This window comes from Cervus elaphus, chromosome 18, assembly GCF_910594005.1.
Source record: "Cervus elaphus chromosome 18, mCerEla1.1, whole genome shotgun sequence".
NCBI lineage: Eukaryota > Metazoa > Chordata > Mammalia > Artiodactyla > Cervidae > Cervus > Cervus elaphus.
In genome coordinates this window covers 81,946,436-81,969,863 of record NC_057832.1, presented here as the reverse complement: position 1 = coordinate 81,969,863, position 23,428 = coordinate 81,946,436, and the positions used below count along the sequence as shown (strand labels likewise).

The 23,428-nt window shown below is 47.6% G+C and overlaps 1 long non-coding RNA gene across 1 annotated transcript; it reads left to right on the top strand.

Annotated features, from left to right (window-relative positions):
• The first annotated feature begins 2,074 nt into the window (after positions 1 to 2,074).
• On the top strand, positions 2,075 to 3,310 carry LOC122674156. The gene is made up of 3 exons (XR_006334918.1): positions 2,075 to 2,172; positions 2,939 to 3,013; positions 3,097 to 3,310. It is a non-coding gene; the product is annotated as an uncharacterized LOC122674156 (long non-coding RNA).
• The last annotated feature ends 20,118 nt before the right edge of the window (positions 3,311 to 23,428 follow it).

Genomic DNA, 23,428 nt, shown 5'->3' with positions numbered 1-23,428 from the left:
TCAAGGATGCTAGAAAATCAAAACATTTTTTAAAATTTATTTTTACTTGGAAGATAATCGCATTTACAATGTTGTGTTGATTTCTGCAATACAACAACATGAATCGGCCATAAGTGTATTTATGTCCCCTCCATCTAGAGCCTCCCTCCCACTGCCAAAATCTCACTTTTTAAGTGGGATTCATGCACTTATTCTGCCTTTCCCTCTGGGTGACAAGATATCTGGAAGGCATCATGTTCTACTTGTGTTTGCAGCCACCTCAAGCCTTGAGAATCCACCTGCCAGTCAGGGAACACAGGTTTATCCCTGGCCTAAGTCCTAGGGTCCTTCATGCCATGGAACAACTAAACCCATGAGCCACAACAACTGAGCTTGCGAGGCTCTAGAGCCCTTGCTCCACAGGAGAAGCCAGGGCAACAAGAAAGTAGCCCCCTCTAGCTGCAACTAGAAAAGGCCCTCGCAGAGCAACAAAGACCCAGCACAGCCAAAAATAAGATAAATTTTTTTTAAAATATGAAAAATAGAAACATGGGATTGTCTGGTGTGCCTATGCCATTGCCCTGAGGCTGGAGTTACTCATTTCCCATCTTGGGTGACTGAGGATTTTCTCAACTTCCTAAAATTGATAAACATATACCACATGCTGCAATGTCCAGACTTAAAGCCATCCCACCCTGTGCGGTCTGCCTCTGCCCCCCTCTCTATGGTTTTGTTAAACTGGCTTTGTTCCGAGAGGGTCCCCAGTCACACTTTACTGAGGAGGGAGCTGTGCCTGAGCCTAGAATGACCTCGGGAAGGTGGACAGGGACCAGGTTCATCTCCTGGCCTCCAATCCCTCTCTGAGGAGGGGTGGAGAGCAAAGTGACATTGGAAAACCAGAGCACTGGGGATCAGGCCCATCACCTTCAGTCAGTGGAGGTCCCTGAGAGTGGGGAGCTCAGCCTGGGCCCCTCCAAGCCCCCTGTACCCCCTACACTGAGAGGGAGCCTCGAGGTACAATCAGTGGTTCCACACTGAGAAGAATACCAGAGCTGAGGCCCACATCAGTCACCGCCACTCGGAACCTGGGGCAAGTACAGGCTGTGTCCTCAACTTGAAGGGGCAATAACGTGGCCTTCTCAGGAAGATGGTGGCAGTGGGAAGCAGGTGATGGTGACCACGTCTGGAGGGGGCTGGCACCCAGTGGATACTGCATTTGTTCTGTGCAGGCCATCCTGACCCACCCGGGTCCTCGGGAGCTAAGGGCTCGGTTGGGCTCATCCCCAGCTGCTTCTGTGGCCCACTGTCCCTGGGCCCCACTCCTGGGAGGGGGCCCCTCCTCAGTGATGTGGGTGACGAGGGGGCAGGACTCCCCGTGCCCAGGACCCAGCCAACCCTGGAGTGACACTTCCAGACTGCCGCCCTGTTCCCTGAGGCTTGGTGGGAACATGGGACCCTCATATCCACCCAGCCCCTCTGCCAGCTGCCTCACCGTCTTCCATCACAGTCCTCACTGAGACACCACCTTTGAGAGGCACCCGCACAAAGCCCTGTGGTGAGTCTCACCACAACCCTCTCAAAAGGCCCTGTGACATGATCCAGGCAGGGAATTAACCCCACGGAACAGAGCAAGAGAGAGCCGCTTGCTGGTGGTCACTCAAATGACACAACAGCAGGTGGAATTCCTGCCAAGGTCACTGTAACGCCACGGGTGCCGAGGCCTAGGATGACCCCTCTGAGCCCTTACCAGTTCCCTCATCTCCACACCCTCCTCCCGCCACCAAACATCCCAAAGGACAGCAGGCTCCAGGAGGTCACGTCTAGATGTTTACAGTTTTCTCAGGAGGACTCTGGTCATAATATAATCCCTTCAACTCAAAACCTCAAAATAATCCCATAAGAATTATGGAGTGAATGCCCTATTCACAAGAATTTTGTCAAACAAATCATAGTCGTCTAAAATACTTCAGACAAACGTCAGTGGCTTGCCCAGTGCAATCCCTGACGCCTTAGTAATTAGAGGTCCCTTAGGGGAAGTTTGAGGACCAAACAAGCTGAAGGGTGGCGCCAAGTGTGAGATCTGATGCCAGAGCCCCAGGATTCCCTCCCAAGCTCTATCCACACACCTCTGTGGCCTTCAGGAGTCCATTGAGAATCCCAGAGGCTCAATTCTCTCAGCTATAAAGTCAAGAGGTAAGACTTTCAAAGGACACTGTGAGGTTGCAATTTTTCAAAGACTACTTAAAACTCTGGGACTTCCTGGTGGCTCATTGGTAAAGAATCTGCCTGTCAGTGTAGGAGACATGGGTTCAATCCCTGGTCCAGGAAGATGCCTGGAGGATGGCATGGCAACCCACTCCAGTATTCTTGCCTGGAAATTCCCAACAACAGAGAAGCCTGGTGGGCTGCAGTCCGTGTGGTCGCAGAGTCGGACACAACCTAGCTACTAAACAGCAACACTTAAAGCGCTACGTGAATATTGATTGTCTTATTTTTTTCTAAAACTGGCAGCTTCACATTTTTTTCCTGTTCTTTGCCTTGTCACTAAACTTAAGGAAGATGAAAATGAGATTTTGAATAAGAGTTCAATCCCTGATCTGGGAAGATATCCTGGAAAAGGAAATGGCAACCCACTCCAAACTTCTTGCCTGGGAAATCCCACGGACAGAGGAGCCTGGTGGGCTACAGTCTATGAGGTTGCAAAAGAGTCGGACAAAACTTATCGACGAAACAGCAAATGTGATCACCTTTTTGTATACAGTTTTTGGTGAATTCTAAGAGGCTTCCAGAGGTCGCTATGGGAGTCCTAAGTCCTTTGGGACTGGTTGGGTTTGTGGTTTACCTAAAAACGAATCCAGTTCCAGGCCAGGGGAAATTGAACAAGAGTAAACAGGCACAGTCAGAGGGAAACTCCTCATCCTTGCCTCTGATTACCTAATTTCCTATTTCTTGTTTGCAGCTTCACATCTTTAAGCCCCATGGCCTATCTCCATGGCGTGTGCCCTACTGTCTGAAACTGCCCCCATCCACACAGGTGATTACTTGAATCCTTCCAGGCCACCATCCCCATCCAGAAACAATCTGCTTCTTACCTGGTAATGTTCTTATTTGTTGCAGCCCTTCTGCTGACTCTAGAACATTCCATATGCCCCACTCCAAGCCACCCCCAAGTGCGAAGACTCAGGGAAACTTCCCCTTACAAGGGCGTGTCTCCTCTACCACCTCCAGCTGCTAAACTCACCCGCTCACCTGAAGAACGTGAGATGAGGGTCACTGGGGGTGATCTGTTTCATTCACAAGGCCTGGAGCTTCGTGAGGGAACAGAGAACCAGCCCTCCATCCTGCTTGACATGTAATCTTGTAGCCGGTACTTAAGACAAACCTGTGATTCCAAATGAACTGCATTTAAATTATCTTGTCTCACAGGATGAGTTAGAGTAGCATTGAATGATAGCCATAGATTTTGGAACCAAATCACTGGATTTGGATTAATAAATATCAAAATATTAAAATAAATATCAAAATGTTAAAATTCCCTAATTTGGGGAGACAGTTCATTTCTATAGATGATACATATGCTGAATATTCTCTAAAATTATCGCTGACATTCTTTTAACGTTGACTATTGAAGTGATTTCTCCTTTCGTCTCATTTCACACACAAACTGTTACAAAGTACATTTTTGTTTTTCTTTCAGTGAAAAAATAAACATGAAGGCACAAGACTGTTGTTAAGGCAGTTACAGGTTTTGTAATAAGTCCACAGAGCCCTAAATCCTGTTTTCCACCCTGCCCTCCCCTCCAGAAGCCTGTCACTGCAACACTCAAGATTAACATAGCAACAGAGTAAAACATTTGCATCTCCATGTTCTGAGAACAGGCCCCTAAAATAGATGCAGGGACTGAAAATTATAGGAAATCAGTGAAATTCTAGGATTGCCGAGGTTCCCACAGGCCCAGCCCTCCCTCGTGGAATGTGTGGGCAGGAGTCCAGGCACCTTCGCTTATGGGAGAAGCAGGGGGACTGCCCAGTCATGCACCCCCTTGAAGGCCGAGGGGAGAGGGATACAGATCACCTGACACCTGCAGCAGGCTGCTGTCACCTGGCACCACATGCCACACCCCAGAGAGGGCCACTCCAGGATCCCTAAGCAAAGCTGAAATTTGTGTGTTCCTCTGGGGGTTCAGGGTTCGGGTGCCATGCAGGCTGTGAGGCACCAGCCTCAACTGCCTCACTCTTGCCTTGGTAGGAGGTGATCCAGGGCAGCAGGGTGCTGACTAAGTCAACAGAGGAAGGCCCTGGAAGGCGGCTCTGGCAGTCAGGACAGTGTTATTTGTGGGGACAGGAAGGGTGGACCCTGGGGGGTGTCTTGGACTCCTGGACCTCTGCTGATGTTCCCTTTCTGGGCTTGGGAAGTAGTTACAAGGGTATGTCTGCTTTGTGATGATTCAGTAGGATTTTTTGTGCCCTTTTCTCTGTTTCTTCATATGTATGTATGTTTCTTCATAACAGTTTTTAAAAAAATCTCAGAGTCCTTAGTAAAGCCCAGAGGGGTGGTGGGACCCCCAAGAATGGAAAGACTACATTTCCACCATCCTGAAAAGAGAAGGGCTCAGGGATGTTATTTAGTTTGTTCAAAGGAAGTGAAGAAATCAGGCACAAGGAAATATCTCGCATAAGGAAAAGAAGAGTTGTTTATCCTATGTCAGAGGTTAATAGGTGTTCAGAAAGCAGATGACTCGCGGCATTGGAGGCCTCCTGCTGTCCCCGGCAGGCTGAGCTGTCTCCCATTCACTCTGAGGGCACACGGAGGCTTGGACTGGGTAATGTCCATGTGTACTGAGGGTTGTCTGCTTGATGGCTCTGTTTGACCAGAAAATACCTCACAGAGGGAGGAGAGAGGTGACAAATGAATTAATAGCAATGATATTGGTGTTATTACCAAACATCAGGGATGTGGCAAATCAGGGGAGAAAAAGACAACTAAAACCTTGGACAGTAAGGAGATCAAACCAGTCAATCCTAAAGGAAATCAACCTTGAATATTCACCGGAAGGACTGATGCTGAAGCTGAAGTTCCAATACTTCGGCCACCTGATGTGAAGACCTGACTCATTGGAAAAGACCCTGATGCTGGGAAAGATTGAGGGCAGGAGAAGAGGGTGACAGAGGATGAGACAGTTGGATGGCATAATCGACTCAATGGACATGAGTTTGAGCAAACTCCGGGAGACAGTGAAGGACAAGGAAGCCTGGCGTGCTGTGGGCCATGAAGTCGCAAAGAGCCGGACATAACTGAGCAACTGAACAACAAAAACCTATAAAGAGGGTATTTTTATTAGCCCCATGCAGCTTACAAACGTGAACAGAGTTAACACAGCCATCCAGGCTGAGTGCCGCCATTCCCTTCTTCAGATCCAATCAGAACCAGAACAAGGGAAATCCCCGAGTGCCAACATTATTATTGAATGTGTCCCTGGGTCAGGCATTGTCTTAAACTTCACTTTTTTTTGGTCGCACCACAGGGCAAGTGGAATCTCATTTCCTTGATCAGGGCTCAAACCCACACCCCCTTCACTGGAAGCACTGGCCCTCTCGGTATGACCTGTCCTGTCCTAGATGCTGCTGCCTCCTGACCACAAGCTCCACGGGGTTCGGCATGGGTGCGCCCCAAGCCCCATCTCCCCATGAGCTTCAGGGCTATTGGTGGGTGGGCCCTGCCTATCCAGCCCCATCTCACCCTCCAGTGGGACCCACCCTGCACCCTCCCCTTCCCTGCTGATCCCACCCCGAGCCAACAGCCTCCCCACATGCAACCCACAAGGGAATTTACAGTCCCAGAGCTTTGCCCAAGGGACCCAAAACCATAGGGCGGCAGCCTTCAGCCTTTCGTTGACTCCATGGTGCCAAGCCGCTGACGCATGCTGGAAGCTGTGTAGACCCTGCGGGTGTAGCAGTGGATAAAGCCAGTGCCCCCTCTAGGTGCTTCCAGAATCCAGGGAGGCTGGCAGGTCTGTTCTACCACTGAATGTTGGCAGGTCCATTCGACCACTGAACGCAGAAGACTGGGTCTGGTCTCTGTCCCTAGGGCATAGTAGATGCTCAGTAAATATTTACTGAATGAATAGGGTCAAGCATTGTTCTGAAGTTCATTTTTTTTTTCTGGCTGCACCACATAGCATGTGGGGTCTTAGTTCCTTGATCAGGGATCAAATCCACACCTTCTGCACTGGAAGCACAGTGTCTTAACCACTAGACCATCAGCGAAGTCCATTCACATCCTGAACTCACTTGGTCTCCCTAACATCCCTCCTGATTTTACAGTCAAGGGAAAGGATGCACTGAAAGGGCAGAAGCACAGGGAAGATGGTGTAGGAAGAAAGTGAGGAGTCTGATCGCCTGCTTTTCACATCACCAAGGCAATGATGAGGAGGGCGGATAAGGTGGTTCCTGCAGGTTGGCCCATTCTTCCCAGAGGACATGGCAGGAATGGTCCTGAACAGTGTACAAGGTAACAAAAGACTGTTCCTATGTGAATGGCCATCATGCTATCCTTTGAAACCAGCACATTGCCAAGTTCTCTGGAGCCAGCTGTGGAATGCTCAGCTTTCTCCTCCAGGCTTCCTGTGGGATCCCTGTATGCTGAAGGTCCCCAGGGCAGCAAGGTGTAGCCAGGTAGGGGAGAAGGGAGAAGGGGGCAGCCCTTGATTAAAGAAAGAAGTCTCTGGTTTCCCTGGTGGTCGAGTGGTTAAGAATTTGCCTTGCAATGCCAGGGACATTGATTTGATCCAATCTGGGATCTGGGAAGACCCCACATGCCATGGAACCCGAGTGCTGTAACTACTGAAACCCTTGAGCTTAGAGCCTATGCAAGAGAAGAGAAGCCACCGTAATGAGAAGCCTGTGCTTGCTGCAACTGAAGAAAGCCCTAGTGCAGCATCAAAGACTGACAATAGCAAAAAAATAATAAAAAATCAAACTGAGAGAGAAAGAAGTATCTGAAAAGCCAAGAGCACAGATCACAAACTCTCCTCTTCCAGGAAGGATGGGTCTCCCATTCTTTTCTGTCATCTTCAATTACATGGGAAGGAATATATTAACTTTGTGCAAGCTGCAAAGCCCAGGTCTGAGGCCAGGACTCCATGTGCAACTAGTGCTGGCCTGGAAGCTGATGCCACTCCAGCACTGTCCTCTGCTCCCACCTGAAATGTGCATTCATCAGTTCCCTGACTATAAATTGCAACATGCCTGCCTCTCTAAACAATGAGTTGCTCAGCCTGTCTTATGCCGGCTCACAAGAAATGCTATCATACTTTGCATCACCTTCAAGGTCATGTTCATAACAATACATTTCATTCCTGAGGCTCTCCCGGGCCCATGTGTCCAGCACACTGTGTACAACCTGTGAGAAGCACCTGTTGTGTTCCCCTCCCCAAAAAGCTCTGAGCCATGCCCTGTGTAATACACTCTCACCCAAGTGGAACTTTCCAGAACAACTTGTCCAGGAGAAACAAAGAGCAGGTGCCATGAAAATAATTCGGTAAAGTTGGTGCATCTCTGTATATTCTGGAAAACTTAGGGCTCCATTTACTGTAATGATTTCCTCTGTCGTTCCCACAGGTGTGTGACAGCGTCACACCTGCCTCCACAGCCCGTGTTGAAGGTGTGGTTTTACTGAACACACTCATTCGTGTTTGTGTTGTCCAGAGACGTGCATGAGCCTTAACAGTAGAGTTTGGTGTTAGCCTGTATGATCCATGAAGCATAAAAACATTTACTACCTGGTCCTTAGCCAAAAATCTTGTGACCCCGTTTTGGATGCTATTTCTCCTTTTTTATCTGTAAACACTTTAGTTTACATTATATTTTGGCCTCTAAACTTCCCAAAGCTTCTTTTCTTATCTTTCCCCCACCCTGAAACAGATCGGGTGCATTTTTAGAATAGCAGAGTGAGGGTCCCAGTGCGTCCCAGTGCACTTGACAGGAGGCCGATAGAGCAGGTGACAATGGTAGGGTTTGCAGCTGGGCCTTGCTGCATCCCCCCACCCTGCGGCCCCCTGGGTTGTCCATCTGCAGTGGGCCCAGCTGGTCTCCGGCTTCTAGTTTCCTGCTTTCATTCTCGGTATTCATTTTATTCTTAGCTTAAGTTTGACACTTCCTCTTAGCCACATGCAAATTTCAGGCTGCCACAGATGTCTGGAAAGTTACAGCCCCACGATGTCAGCACTGAGGATGGGACTGCATAGGGGTTAAATTTTTTTTAACTTTCTCAATTATATTTTTTTGAGTTTTCCACTAGCTGGTATTGTTTTGTAAGGAGGAAAATCCTTTGCAGTGTTGGCAAGAAATCCAGGCTTCCACCCATGGCTCCCTCCTCTGAAAACTCTCCTCACCGGGCTTATTAAAGGATTCGCTCACCAATGTCAGTTACTGAGCCCCTTCTGTACACAGAGGTCAGGGAATGTGGATGAGTGGTATGTGGGCCTGGTCTGGGAGAATCTTGCAGAGAAGAGAGAGGTTTCCACATGCAGCCAAAATTCACAATGGCACAGAGAACAGCGGATGGTGGAGTGAGGGGGGCAGGTCAAGAGAGGTGACTCGCTGCTGCAGGGACCACGGGACCCAGCGCTCCAGGCAGGGGTGGGTGGGTTGTAGTCTACCAGCAAGGGGTCTCAGGGCTCCTGCATATCTGAACAGCAGGAAAGGTATGAAAAGGTGAGAGAGACCATGGTGCTTGGGGCTGGGCTCAGAGTCCACGGGGAGATTGTTACCACATATGGAAGGATGGGTGATGCCTGGCTCTAAAGGACCACTGGTTTCCTGCAAGGTTGAATTGCCTCAGGCTTTCAATCAGGATGAATTGAAGAGATTTAATTGTGTTATGAGCTTCCCAGGTGGCTCAGTGGTAAAGAATCTGCCTGCCAATGCAGGAGAAGCTGGTTCGATCCCTGGGTTGAGAAGAGCCTCCGGAGAAGGAAATGGCAACCCACTCCAGTATTCTCGCCTATGAAATCCCTTGGACAGAGAAGCCTGGCAGGCTACAGTCCACGAGGTTGCAATAGAGTTGGACGTGACTTAGCAACTAAACAACAACAACAATTTGTGTTATAGAATGAAAGCGAGAGAAACAATTTAATTTGGTACCAAATCAGTCCCACAGCAGTGGCGCCAATTTCCCAGCAGCAGTTTAGAGGGATCCAGTGTCTCTGCATCCTACCTGGCATCTGAGGTTGTCGTTTGTGTGCACGCTGCTCTGACAGGTGTTCAGAGCTCTCTCGTGTGGTTTGCACATCCCTCGTGGCCAGCGACCATGTCTGTCTCTCCATGTGCATGTTTGCTGCGTGTACATTCTCTCTGCTGAGAGGTCCCTGCAGCCTCTGCCCACACTGAGCTTCCATTTCTTCCTTTCACACGAATAGCTGGGGAACAAATTCGTGGTTGCCAGGGTTAGAGATGTGGTAACGGGACAATTCCGTATCTGGCCTGCGGTAGTGGTTACACACATCCTCACACGTGATTAAATGACACAGCACTACACCCATTGAACCAAGGTCAGTTTCCTGGTTTTGAACCGTGAACTTCCAGATGTTCAAGCTGGTTTTAGAAAAGGCAGAGGAACCAGAGATCAAATTGCCAACATCCACTGGATCATCGAAAAAGCAAGAGAGTTCCAGAAAAACACCTATTTCTGTTTTATTGACTATGCCAAAACCTTTGACTGTGTGGACCACAATAAACTATTGAAAATTCTGAAAGAGATGGGAATACCAGACCACCTGACCTGCCTCTTGAGAAACCTGTATGCAGGTCAGGAAGCAACAGTTAGAACTGGACACAGAACAACAGACAGGTTCCAAATAGGAAAAGGAGTACGTCAAGGCTGTATATTGTCACCCTGTTTATTTAACTTGTATGCAGAGTACATCATGAGAAACGCTGGGCTGGAAGAAGCACAGGCTGGAATCAAGATTGCTGGGGGAAATATCAATAACCTCAGATATGCAGATGACACCACCCTTATGCAGAAAGTGAAGAGGAACTAAAAAGCCTCTTGATGAAAGTGAAAGAGGAGAGTGAAAAAGTTGGCTTAAAGCTCAACATTCAGAAAACTAAGATCATGGCGTATGGTCCCATCACTTCATGGGAAATATATGGGGAGACAGTGGAAACAGTGTCAGACTTTATTTTTGGGGGCTCCAAAATCACTGCAGATGGTGATTGAAGCCATGAATTAAAAGACGCTTACTCCTTGGAAGGAAAGTTATGACCAACCTAGATAGCATACTAAAAAACAGAGACATTGCTTTGCCAACAAAGGTCAATCTGGTCAAGGCTATGGTTTTTCCAGTGGTCATGTACGGATGTGAGAGTTCGACTGTGAAGAAAGCTGAACACCGAAAAATTGATGCTTTTGAACTGTGGTGTTGGAGAAGACTCTTGAGAGTCCCTTGGACTGCAAGGAGATCCAACCAGTCCATCCTAAAGGAGATCAGTCCTGGGTGTTCATTGGAAGGACTGATGCTGAAGCTGAAACTCCAATACTTTGGCCACCTCATGCGAAGAGTTGACTCATTGGAAAAGACCCTGATGCTGGGAGGGATTGGGGGCAGGAGGAGAAGGGGACGACAGAGGATGAGATGGCTGGATGGCATCACCGACTTGATGGACATGAGTTTGAGTAAACTCCGGGAGTTGGTGATGGACAAGGAGGCCTGGTGTGCTGCAGTTCATGGGATTGCAGAGAGTCGGACACGACTGAGAGACGGAACTGAACATTTCTGGAAGATGGGTGGGGCACAGGGAGTAGGTACACAGGACCTCGCTACAGTCTTTGTGAGTTCCTTTGTCTCCAAATAAGAAGTTAAAAGGCAAAGTCAGTACCAATCATTCTGACTGTCAGTTCAGTTCAGTTCAGGACTGATCTCCTTTAGGATGGACTGGTTGGATCACCTTGCAGTCCAAGGGACTCTCAAGAGTCTTCTCCAACACCACAGTTCAAAACCATCAATTCTTCGGTGCTCAGCTTTCTTTATAGGAGGATCCAAAAACCCACAATTATTATTTTACCCCTCTTATCAACTAATTATTTGTTTATCTGGAAACATCCAGATCACATCATTTGATGTTAGGGCTCTATATTCCCTAAAGATATATGAAAAAAAATTTTTTTACATCTCTAAGAAAACATACAAAAACATTTTTTTCCCCATCATGTGGAAAAGAGTGTCACAGTTCACTTGAGGAAGTGAAAGAAGAAAACAGGATCTCCCCACTTGGCCTCTGAGAGTGGCAAGAGGCAGAGGGAATAGCCTTCCTATCTCATCCCAGTCCCCACCTCTTTGGTGGTCTCCCCCGACTGGGACAGGCCACAGACTGCTCCCTCAGCTTCCCCTGGCCTTTGTAAAAGGCCCCTTTGATATGCCCTTTCTTATTTGTTTACACAACACCACAGGATTCCTGAATGCTGCAACCCATAGGCCAGTTGGGTGGCCTTGCTTTTTTATGCAAAAGTGTTGAGAAGCACCTGTCAGACTCTGAAGATAATTAACCTTCATTGTTCTCATTAAGACTGAGACAGTCACTCAGCACCGAAGTGGCCACATGATGGGGCTGGGGTGGGGAGGAGTAGGTGGGGAGTGAGCCGCTGAGGTGCAAAGAGACTCTGGGGGGAGAGGGACCCGCTGCCTGTGGTCAGCGCATCTGGGGCCTGGTCTAGGCAGGTTGGGGCACAACCCACACCAGGACCCACCTGGCTGTGGCCAGGAGCTGCCTTGCAGAAGTGGGGAGACAGGTCCACACAGAGCGACATCTCCTAGTCAAGAGCAGGAATGAGAATCTCCATTACTGCTGGAAGGGAAACATTCCAGGGTGCAGGGATTCAGACTGCCTGGGGCCTTGCTGAGACTCTCGAAGCTGTGGGCTCCTCCTGACCTGTATATTTGCTGGAGGAGAGGGATCAGGGAGCTGAGGCAGAGAAGAAATACAACCTCCGCACAGTGACTGAGGCAGTGGACCATTCCAGCCTGGATGAGGGCTGTCATGGGGCAAAGGGGCTGGCAGACAGTGGAGATCCCCACTGGGCCACTGACAGTGGGCCGCCTGTCAGTCAGGTCTCTTGGCCCACGGCCAGGAGCTGAGCAATGGTCAAGGATTTTACAGTAGCAGGGGGAAGTGGCAGAAGATCAGCTTCAAAAATGGAGCATCTGTGTGCAGTGCAAAGAAGGGATTGTGGAGGGACAAGCGTGGGAGAACAGTTAGAAGCTGATGGGATAGAACACACACCCACACACTTTCACACATTTGTGCACACACAGCAGGGGTGATCACTCAGTGTGGGGGCTATGCACATGGGAACAAAGCAGAGCACCTCAGGCTGGAAGTCTTGCTGTGGACGGAGTGCTCTGCCCACAGCCCTCACTGTCCACGACAACCCCCGCAAAGCACAGGATTACAAAGAGGGAGGGAGGGCCAAAGCTTTATGCTTTCTACTCTGAAGTGTAATAAGACACCCAGCAAGGAGCAAAGACAGTACACAAACTTCCAGTGCAATTTTTAAATGACGTAAAATTGTTAGCATAATGTGATCTTTTTACAGGAGTATTTTCAATAAGAATTGATTTTATTGCATAGGAGGGAATACACGGCCTGAAAAAAAGATGTTATAAGCGCCATGGTTGAGGTCATCAGGTAGTCTAAGATCTTCCAAAATATTCTAAGATCCATCTTCACTGAGTACAAATCCCAGCGCTCTCATTTAAAGAATATCTGGACTTCCCTTGTGGCCCAGTGGTTAGGAATCTGCCTGCCAATGCAGGGACATGGGTTCAAACCCTGATCTGGGAAGATCCCCCATGCCACGGAGTAGCTAAGCCTGTGTGCCACAACAACGGAGCCTGTGCGCCTAGAGTCCTCCGCAGAGCAGCCCCACCTTCTCCAGCCCCTCCAGCCCACGCTCCACAACTAGAGAAGCCACTGCAGTCAGAAGCCCGTGCACCGCAACAGAGTAGCCTGCATCCCCACAACTAGGGAAAGCCTGCATGCAGCAATAAAGACCAAGTGCAGCCAAGAAAATACAAATAATTTTAAAAAATAAAAATAGAGAATATCTGATACTAATATAAACATGGGTGTCTTTTTTCCATTGAACATGGAAAACAGCAGTGAAGAGCAACGATGCCTCAGTTTCCCACACAGCCTTGGGTTCAGGCATGTCTCTGGCTGAATCTCGGTATCCCTGGCATTCCGTGGAGGACAGTAATTATGTTTCAGTTTCTACTATGGCAAATATCAACACATAAACCCATGGAAACAGAAGCTCTTTAGAGTTCTTAACACACTTTGAGTGAAAGGGGGTCCCGAGACAAAAGTTAAAGAACGGCTGGTGTTTACAAGGAGGTTTTGGAATGTATCTGGGAGGAGGGGCTGGAGAGGGCAAGGTTGCTCTGCAGATTGGAGTGGGCAGGTCAGTGCGGGAGGAGGCCAAAAGGGAGCGACCTGGGTGTGGGGAGGGTGAGGGGACCAAGCAGGCAACAGTCTCCCTGCATGGGGGCTGCGAGAGGCAAGAGGACTCAGGAGACCAGAGGGGGGCCAGCTGTGACTTCAGGCGGACTTGCTGCCGTGATGTAGCTTTCAGTTAGTCTTCTGCGCTAAGGACGGGGTGTGTGTATGTGCATGTGTGTGTGCATGTGTGTGTACACTTGTGCAAGAGTGGATCGGGCTGTGCGAAGTCAGTGTGGGGTAGGAATAAACATGTAGGCACTAAGACCCTCCATACTATGGAGCACCGACGGTAACACAGGCTTCTGATGCCAGAGTGTACACCACTTTCAGAGTGTACACCTCTCTCTGGCACTTCCAGCACCCCAAGATCGTAGGAGTTCACAGAGGTCTGTGGGAGACTCTGGATGTGCTTGGGGTGAGGATGGAGAACTGGCCCCCCTTGTTCTTGATTCAGTGCTTTCATGTGGGCACAGCAAAGGCTCAGGGGAGTCCTCAAGTAGCAGGACATCCATGGAACCACGCACGAGGCACTCTTGCGTGGACACAGTGGGGACACGCTGAGAGGTGCAGAAGGCTTCTGGAGGCAGGCCTGCCCTCCAGCACCAGCGGCCAGAGCAGGCCAGGGCTCTGCTTGCAGTCCAGGGACAGCTGCCCACAGCCTCCTCTGGGGGTTATGGTGGCCCCGCTGCCATGTGGGTTAGCTTGGTCTTACACTACACACTCAGGCTCGGGCAAGATCTGTGCACTCACTCCTGCCCTGAGCTTGTCTGACATCAGGGATTGAATGGTTGCTAAATCTGCTCTTTCGCCTGTCCCCACGCCTGTGTTTTTGCTGGTTTCTCCTGCGGTCTACTTTCTCTCCCTTCTCAAGCAGTAGAATAGACTTCCTAGGTCTCCGGTCTGAGTCTGCAAATTGAGCAACTTAGAAACCCAGACACAGCACACAAGGGATCAACGTTTAAAAACTTCCTGTGGAGACCTAGCAGGATGAAGGGCTAAACGGAAAATCAATCTATTTCCCAGGGATACAGGCACTGGGCTTTGTGCATTGAGAGTGCCTCAGGAGAGAGGGAGGAGGTTGATTTCTCTCCTTTGAGAAAGTCACCTGGCCCAACAACCAGGGTGGTGGGGGAAAGAATGCAGGAGGGGAGAGGGATCCTTATCCAGGGACCAGGACATGTCAGAGAAAGGGAATGGGGCAATTAAGGTGGCTCCAGTGCCTCTTATATTTCCCAGGTGGCACAGTGGTAAAGAATCTGCCTGCCAATGCAGGAGACGCAAGAGATGCAGGTTCCATCCATAAACTGAGGAAGATCCCCTGGAGGAGGAAATGGCAACCCACTCCAGTATTCTTGCCTGGAGAATCCCATGGACAGAGGAGCCTGGTGGGCTACAGTCTATGGGGTCACAAAGAGTCAGACACAGCTGGGCACACACACCCAGTGCCTCTTATTTAGGACTCAAGCTAGCCATATAAGGCCAGTGGGAGTGGAATTTAGCAACACACTATGATAGAAAGACCAGGGTCTACATATAGAAGAGATGGGTCAAGAGGACGGTCTGGGCAGGGGTGCTATCCATAAACTGAGGTAAGCCACTTCATTCCAGAGGCCTTGGTTTCCTGCCTTAAAAATGGGGATGATAATATTGACTTCAGAGGTGTGTTTAGAATTAAATGAGATGCTAAGTGTAAAGGGTTTTGCAAACTGCCACACAGGAGGAAGTTACCGGCTACTTCTGTAGTGACGCTTGCTGACAGCCTACTCCATGTACAGGTCCCTTTCCCACTTTTAAGAGAACCCTAGCTTTTGCTTAAGAGTCCACCCTGCTCCCACATAGCCTAAGTGCCAAGGCGGAAAGTAACCCCACCTTGAGGCCCGTGGGTGGACTCTGATTGACTTAAACCATTCTCCCATCCCTGAGATTGGCCAGGGGTGGGTGTAAGAACCTGCTAGTGCAATCAGGGCCAGGAGCCTCCAGGGCAGCTGGGCTCAGAGGGTCTCCCATGGCCAGGGGGCCAGGGAAGAGTCAGGAGCAAGAGCCATCTCTGGTGAGATGACTGATGACCAAACCAAGAGAATGAAACATTCACAGAGACCCTCCATCGTTCAGGCCAGGCATGTTTTCTGGGACTTGCCATGAGGGCAGCCTGACTGCTGTTTTGTGGCTACTGCCACTGTGCCTGATGATAACGCAGATCAACCTTGTCTAGTTCTTCTTCACTCCAGACATCAAAAGAGAACCATCAGGTTATCACATTGGAATGAAAACGTAGTCAAGTTCACATAGGCTTTCAAATCCCAGGGCACAACACTAGAAATTGTTCTTTTAGAGTGAAACGTAGTCAAGTTCACATAGTCTTCTACATCCCTGGGCACAGTGTTCTTTCAAGGTGAATTTGCATTCTTTTTTTTTTTTTTTTTGAATTTGCATTCTTAAACATGAAACTTCTCCCAAATGACCATCATTTTAAGGCAATAAAGAAAAGGCTTCCTGAAATAACTCCTACTTAGAGGCCTTGGTGGGTTCGAGATGCATGGTTTCTATGTGAGGACTGGCCATCTCAAGACAGTCGCTCCTAGATTTTTCTGTATTTTAGAGCTCCCAAGAAGTTGATCAGCACAGGTTTTCAGGACCCTCTCTCTGATATTCTGAGGCAGGAGCTCTGGCATGGGGCCCAGAAAACTACATTTGAACAGGCAATTCTAACTCAGGGCTCTAAGTGTTCAGAGGCCACAATCCTGGTTTGCCTGGGACAGGCGGAGTCTCCGTGGATGCTAGCTGTCCTGTCGTGAATGCTCAAGGCCCTCTTTACTGTCTAGGGTTTCTCAGTTTGGGAGTAAACAGCATGGCCACTCATTTGGGGAATGGGCTGAGAGCCACATCTGTTGAGGTGAAGCCAGCATTGTGAGTGGGGTGTGTGACTCCCTCTGTCCCCTCTCTGCTCTGCTACATGCCAGCTCTCTAATGTCAACTTAAAAATATGCACAGCGTCAACATGCTGGAGTAGAAGGACATGCACTTATCTTCTCCTGTGATAGCACCAAGATTGCAACTAGCTGTTGAACAACCAGCAACAGGAGAACACTGGAACCCACCAAAAACGATACCCCACATTCAAGGACAAAGGAGAAGCCATGAGACAGTAGGAGGGGTGCAATCACGATGAAATCCAATCCCATACCCGCCAGGTGGGCGACTTACTAACTGGAGAAGAGTGGTACCAAAGAAGCTCTCACATTGTTGTGAAGGTTCTAGGTCCCACATCAGGCTTCTCAGCCTGGGCATCTGGCAGAGGGACTGAGAATCCCACGGAATCAGACTTTGAAGGTCAGGGGGATTTGATTACAGAACTTCCGTAGAACTGGGGGAAACAAAGATGCCACTATTGGAGGACATAAATAAAACCTTATATGCACCAGGACCCAGGGAAAAAGAACAGTGACTACACATGAGACTGAGCCAGATCTGCCTCTCCCTGGGGACGCTGATGCTGAGTATCCACAGACTACTCTGAGTAGTAAGGTTCAAGGCCTCTTCTGAAGTTCAGACTCACTGGATATATAAGAAATGACTGTGTATTCCCTACACTGATTGTATAGCCTTTCCATCTGGGAAATAATTAAATGCTATTTATTATATCTTGAAAACATGAAACAATATTTTTCTGCATCGCCTGAAAGTTTTTGACCATCCTGATGGCAAGTGCTACGTGAATTACAAATAAAGATTGTAATTTAAGATTCCCCTGGTGGGGAGAAAATGCAGTGTGAGAATTGTGAGTTAAGTTTTATTTGGGGAAAAATGAGGACTATATCCCTGGAGACAGCACCTCAAATAGCTCTGAGAAACTGCTCCAAAGAGGTAGGGGAAAGGTCAGTATATTTGTGATTTTGGTGAAGCAGGGGTACATGCAATCAAGCACATATTTTTCTAGAAGGTTTCTACTCATCACAAGGAGCAGTTGTCACCATGAAGGATTTTGGTGCTTCTCTAGATATGAGGCAGAGAAGGCAATGGCACCCCACTCCAGTACTCTTGCCTGGAAAATCCCATAGACAGAGGAGCCTGGTAGGCTGCGGTCCACGGGGTCGCTAAGAGTTGGACACAACTGAGCGACTTCACTTTCACTTTTCACTTTCACGCATTGGAGAAGGAAATGGCAACCCATTTCAGTGTTCTTGCTTGGAGAATCCCAGGGACGGGGGAGCCTGGTGGGCTGCTGTCTATGGGGTCGCACAGAGTCAGACATGACTGAAGTGACTTAGCAGCAGTAGCAGCTAGATATGAGGAGATCCAAGAATTGCTCTCATAAAATCAATTTCTGAAAATATTTAACTATCTGAAGACCTGTTCTGTCAATTTTTCCAGAGCCCAGAGTGTCTCCTTTCTGATCTCCACCCTGAGCTTCTTTCAAGGGGTGTTGAAAGTCAGCAGCTGCAGCATCACATGATTTAATCCTCGTAGAGGTAGATGGCAAGTGCCAATTTGTAGCTTACTGCTGCTGCTGCTAAGTCACTTCAGTCGTGTCTGACTTTGTGCGACCCCATAGACGGCAGCCCACCAGGCTCCCCCGTCCCTGGGATTCTCCAGGCAAGAATACTGGAGTGGGTTGCCATTTCCTTCTCTAATACATGAAGATGAAAAGTGAAAGTGAAGTCACTCAGTCATGTCTGACCCTTAGCGACCCCATGGACTGCAGCCTACCAGGCTCCTGCATCCATGGGATTTTCCAGGCAAGAGTACTGGAGTGGGGTGCCATTGCCTTTTCCGTTGTAGCTGACACTAGTACCTAATTCCTCTCAATGCACTGGCCATACAAGGGCTAAATGTCCCTCCCACATATGTCCTGTGCTCAGAGTTTTCTGCCCAAGGGTTTAGGGAATTCTGTGTAATGGATTTACTAAAAAAGATGGATAAAAGTACACCTCCACCTCATACCACATTCAGAAGGAAATGCCAGAGGAAAACATTAAATATTGAAAACACACAAGACTAATGGAAGAAACTGTAGGGGATTTAGAAACATGACATCAGTGGGGAAGCGGCTTTGTAAGTGCGATAAGAAACTCAGAAAAAGTAAAGAAAAATACTGGCAGAGTTGAACATTTGAAAACTAAAAGCTCTGGATGGATCTAGACTCCTTAAATAATGCAAAAAGACAGAGACACTGTGGAGGAAATGAGGGTTGCGAAGAGCTGTTTTAGTGAGGGTGTGCGGAGGGCAGAAAACCTCCGGGGCATCCCCTCTCCCTCCAGCTTGTGCTGCTAGGAGCTGGGTTCTGCCTGCTTCCTGGTTGCCCCTTGATCCTGTGCAGTTTTCGAACCTAGATCTCCAGTCTTGTTTTTGGTTTTGTGAGTAACCTGATGCAGGAATAAATGCCCTTGAGTTTACCAAAGTTTATTTGTTTTGCTTGCAACCTGAGCCCTGATTGATACACACTGTGGCAAATGAATTAGTTTCCTTCCTCAGAAAGGGGTTTTTAAAGCACTCAGGCATTGTGGAAGCCACCGCCCTTCCAGCTCTATGATTCAATGAACACCTCCACACGGTTCTTAGGACTTCATAGAACTTCTTTACTCTCCAAGGGTTCAGAACGACCAAAGATATGATGATGTCCTGAGAGACTTGCTTCAGATGTTTGCGTATCATTTTGGCTGCAAAGTCACCCCCCTAATCAGTCATTTTTATTACTGGGAAAAGCAACAGCTGGCTGATCAATTTAGCATTATTCAGGCTCCACTTTGGCTCCCTGGTAAAGACATTGCTGTTCTGACTGCAACCCCGCAGAGCAAGCTCAATCATCCCAAGTTACAGATGAGAAAACTGAGGCCCTGAGTAGTGTGACTTGCTTTGCTTCACTCCTAAAGGGGAAGAATACAGATGGAAACCCAGGCCTTCCCACCTCTGCTCTCTGCTTTTGCCTAATTGTTTCAGATAATACGTAGCAATTCCACAAATTACTGAAACCGTCTTAATGGAAATTAGTCACAGATGACTTAGAGGTCGTACTTGCCTATTTAAAATTCCTGACTAGCAAAATAAAACTGTTGAGTGAGGTCTATGTGACTTTTAGTTAAAGATTGAATGACAGGAATTTCCACTATAGGGCTTTCCTGGTGGCTCAGTGGTAAAGAATCATCTGCCAATGCAGGAGACTCAGATTCGATCCCTGGGTCAGGAAGGTCCCCTGCAGAAGGAAATGGCAACCCACTCCAGTATTCTTGCCTGGGAAATCCCAGGGACAGAGTAGCCTGGCAGGCTACAGTCTATGGGGTCACAAGAGTTGGACAGGACTGAGTGAGTAAACAACAAAAAATTTCCACTATTGCTTCAGAACATTCTGACTGCTTCCACACGTGTGACTGACAGTCTCGCAGTGCCTAGAGGAACGTTGTTAACCCAGAGTATAGATTGGGAAACTGAGGTCTGGGGCAAGGCTCTGCTCTCTCCTCCCCAGGGTGCTGAGGGCCCTCTCAGGGTGATGAGGCAAAGGGGCCATTACACCAAAGCTGCACTTTTCCAGGGAAGCGGACACTCTGGGTGATCCCAACCCCTCCCACCCCACTGGGGACAAAGGGCTCTGTTGCCTTTGAGTCTCCTGAGATTCAAGACTCTCATCAGTTAGTCTCTACCCATTCACCGGTGACAGGACCAAACAGTGCTTGTCTAAAGTGCTGGGAGAATTGGTGCCGACTTTGAGGGGAGCTCCCAGAACACAGCACGGAAGGGCAGGAGATGATCCCAGTGGCTGGGAGTGTGTGCTTGCTCACCAAGCTCAGGGGGTGGGCTTCCCTTCATTGGAGATTTGCTTGCATAGACCTCCAGGCTAGTTTGCAGTTGCTGTAAGCAGCCCCCTGTGCTGACTGGACATCTCCCCCACCCAATGCCCGGCCGGGTCATCACAACTGTCAGCAGGGCCCCAGCCCCACTTATCACAGTGAGAATCAGCAGTGGAGAAAGTGCTGTGACTACAGGAGCTGCTAACAGGTCATTACAATGCCTCAAAGGGCATTTCTTCATCAGGACAGGTCTCCCTGGCAACGCCAACTTGGTTCAAATGCACATTTTTGGTTTAAGCCCAAAAATGGGCTTAAAAGGAAAGTTTAAGATGGAGAACACCCACAGGTCCATGTACGGAGGACAGGGAGTGGGGACCCAGATCTTGCCCTCAGGAAATGACAGTCTATCAGGGAAACTGATCGCTGCACATTATTAACTAAAGCCCACACTTTATATTACAGTTCATGCTATACTTCGTACATTCTGTGGGTCTGGACAAATGTATAATGACATGTATCCATTATTACTGTTGTACAGAATATTTTCACTGCCATACAAATCCCTGTATCCTCCTTCTATTCATCCCTCCCTCTCTCCACCTTCAGGCAACCCCTGATCTTTTCACTTTCTATTCTCCATAGTTTCACCTTTCCAGGATGTCATATAGTTGGAATCATACAGTGTGAGGCCTTTTCACATTGACTTCTTTCACTTAGTAATATGCATTTAAGATTCTTCCTTTTCATTTCATGACTTGGTAGCATTTATTTTGGGGGCTGAATAATGTTCCATTTTCTGGTTGTATCACCCAGTTTATTTATCTAGTCACTAACTGAAAGACAGAGGGTGCATCTAAGTTTTGGCAATTATGCTATAAACATCTGCATGCAACTTTTTGTTTCCACATGACTTTTCAACTTATTTGGGTAAGCACCTAGGAGCATGATTATTGGATCACACGGTATGTTTAGTTCTCTAAAAAACTGCCAAACTGTCCTCCACAGTGACCACACCATTGTACTTTCCATCCAGCGATGAGAGAGAGTTCCTGCTGCTCCACACCCTCATCAGCAGTTGTGTTGGTGTTTCATCCTTTGGCCATTCTAATAGATGTATAATGGTATCGCCTTGTTTTAGTTTGCAATTCTCTGATGATATATGATGTTGAGCATCTTTTTAAAATAAATTTTTTTGTTTATTTATTTTTGGCTCTGGGTCTTTGTTGCTGCACACACTTTTCTCTAGTTGTGGCGAGTTGGGGTTACTCTCTAGTTGTGGTGCTTCTCATTGCAGTGGCTTCTCTTTTTGCAGAGCAAAAGTTCTAGGATGTTTGGGCTTCAGTAGTTGCAGTTTCCAGGCTCTAGACCACAGGCTCAATAGTTGTGGTGCCTGGATTTAGTTGCTTCACGGCACATGGGATCCACCCGGACCAGGGATCAAACTCGAGTCTCCTACATTGGCAGGTGGATTCTTCACACTGAGCCACCAGGGAAGCCCTGAACATCTTTTTATATACTTACTAACCATTTACAAATCTTCAGTGAGGTATCTGTTCAAATCTGTTCATTTTCAGTTGGGTTGTTATTTTCTTATTGTTGAGTTTATGGAGTTACTTGTATACTTTGGTTATCAGTCCTTTATCAGATATATATTTTGCAAATATTTTCTCATGATCTGTGGCTTGTCTTTTCATTCTTTTAACAAAGTCTTTCACACAGCACAAGTTTTAAACTTTAATGAAGTACAACTCATTAGGTTTTTTTTTTTGGTTTTTCTTTTCAAAGTGTCATATCTTGGGTGTCATGTCTAAAAAGTCATTGCTAAATCCAAGGTCATATAGATTTTCTATGTTATCTTTGAGGAGTTTTATAGTGTTTTGTTTAAGTCTATGATATGTTTCAAGTTAATTTTTTGTGAAAGGTGTAAGGTTGTGTCTAGTTGTTTTTTTTTTTTTTTTAATTGTTTTCTTTTTTAAACATGGATGTCCAGTGGTTCCAGTACCATTTGTTGAAAAGAATATCCTTTCTCCAAACTGCATTTGCTCCTTGTCAAAGATCAGTTGACTATATTTATATGGGCCTACTTTTGTGCTTTCTATCTTGTCTCACTGTTTTGGCCATTCTTTCACCAATAAAGATCACACTGTCTTGATTACTGTAGTTCTACAGTAAATCTTGAAGTTGAGTGATGTCAGTCCTCCGACTTTGTTTCCTTCATTAATTGTGTTAGCTATTCTGGGTGTTTTGCCTTTTCATGTAAACTTTAGGATCAATTTGTCAACATTGATAAAATAACTGCTGGGACATCCTTTTAAATTGGAACTTCATTGAATCTATAGATCAAATTGGGAAGAACTGACATCTTGACAATATCAAGTCTTCATATCCATAAACATGGATTACCTCTCCATCTATTCAGATCTTCTTTGAATTTTTTTATTTTCCTGATTTAGATACTTTACATTTTTGTTAGAATGTAATGAAATGTTATAACTATTTCATTTTTTGTTGCTAATACTATGTATATTTTTCTTAATAATATACATTTTAATGTTACTCATGGAGTTAGCAATGGCAACCCACTCCAGTACTCTTGCCTGGAAAATCCCATGGATGGAGGAGCCTGGTAGGCTGCAGTCCATGGGGTCGCTACGAGTCAGATACGACTGAGCGACTTCACTTTCACTTTTCACTTTCATGCATTGGAGAAGAAATGGCAACCCACTCCAGTGTTCTTGCCTGGAGAATCCCAGGGACGGGGGAGCCTGGTGGGCTGCCATCCATGGGGTCCCACAGAGTTGGACACGACTGAGCGACTTAGCAGCAGCAGCAGCAGCAGCATGGAGTTAGTCTCAGAACTCCTGAGGTTGAATTCTGGCTCTGTCTTTTCTCAGTTGTTCAACCTGTGGCAAGCCCTACCATTTTCTGGCTTTCTGCTCTTTCTTCTCTGAAGAATGCCCCTGGCTTTATTCACAGATTGACTTCTAGACTTTCCAGATCTTTGTGGAGATGGAACGCCTGCATGGTTTGCCTTTGGGACTATCCTTACTGCCCTCCAGGGAACCCTGCAACGTGAGACTGTGGCTCTCTCCAAGCTGACCAGATCTGTGGTCAGTGATGTCACTAAGGATGCATGTGTGGTCACGGATGACTGGAGACTATTTAGA